This window comes from Gymnoscopelus microlampas (genome assembly GCF_963454915.1).
Source record: "Gymnoscopelus microlampas genome assembly, chromosome: 23".
NCBI lineage: Eukaryota > Metazoa > Chordata > Actinopteri > Myctophiformes > Myctophidae > Gymnoscopelus > Gymnoscopelus microlampas.
The window spans coordinates 20,693,068-20,694,454 of record NC_139960.1 but is presented as its reverse complement, the minus strand read 5'-3'; positions in this window follow the sequence as shown (position 1 = coordinate 20,694,454).

Below are 1,387 nucleotides of genomic sequence, written 5' to 3'. Positions count from 1 at the left end.
TGCACTGTTACTCACAATCCTCAAAGGCCCTGTCATTTATCATGCGAATATTGCTATATCATTCCCATGCCAGCAGCCATTGTTGAAGGCTCTCCCTCCTTCATGCATTTATTCTGCATCTATTCAGCGCCACTGCGGAGGATTCTCTCCTGAATATAGCGCACGCTTCAACCAAATCAGTAGATTGTTACGTCTCGCCAACCACTACTTCGCCAGATCGTTTTTGTGCAAATGAAAGTATAACGCAAAAAAAAAAAAATGTGATGCCTTCAAACAATTCCTCTCCGGGGTGGAGCATAATTGTGCATAGATAGTTCAGCAACCACAGGCTGGAAGGAGCAGCAGCTCGCTGTATACAGTATGGTTGTGTGTACGGTAATGGTCCACAGCTGTATCTTTACCATCAGAGATATATGTAAACAATTGACCATTCTCTGGCCCTCATTTATCAATGGAGTGTACAGACCAGCTTAAATTCGAGCCCAGGAATTAGACTCCACGTTTATGAGAAATAGATGGGGCTGTCATCCTATGAACGTTTATGGAGTGACTGATTAATGCATAAACATGAATGGAGGCTGGTGGTGTGTGGTGGGCTGGTTGGTTACCTATGTCTCCGATCTTCCTCACAATGAAGATCACTCGCGCTGGCTAGGCACAGACTGCATTCGAGCGTCGGGTTTATCCTTAAATGAGGTTCCACGTGACTCCAGAAAGACGTAGCATACTGTAGGCTACCCAAGTTGGGAGACCCAAAATCCTCTCGTATGTATGCGCTCATCTTAACACAGAGCCAGTAAAGCACTTGTTTAAATGGCTGAATAATTAAGCAAAAATTGTTTTTAATTGCTTGATTTGAATTGCTTGCACTCTTGGAAATGTCCTACCAATAGCATATGACACATCGTTGATGTATGCCTTTACAAAATATTTTTTTCACATGTATTGTTTTATTAGTTTATTAGCCATACAGTTTTGGATTGAATACATATATTAACCCATTAAGACCCGGAAACGCATCTGTGTCACTTTTAGATTTCTTCAGGCTATTCAAAAACAGCAGATCTACAACCTCATAGCGCGGCACCGAGTGCCGCGCTATGAGGTTGTAGATCTGCTCTGAGAATTTTTTGTAAAATCGTGAACATTTTTGCAAATCTTTGAATATATATATATATTTTTTAAAGCGTTAGGATTGAGAAAACATTTTTTTAATCGGCCTCAGGTCTTAATGGGTTAAGATGCCTGTCTACGATGGGACAAACGGTGTAGACAAATCCTACACGTCCCCAGACCATACACTCAAGTCAAAGTCACGATGGAATGATCTCGCCGTACGCCCGTTTTTTCCCCCGCTCTACACTACTTTGATAAATGAAGGGCGTCT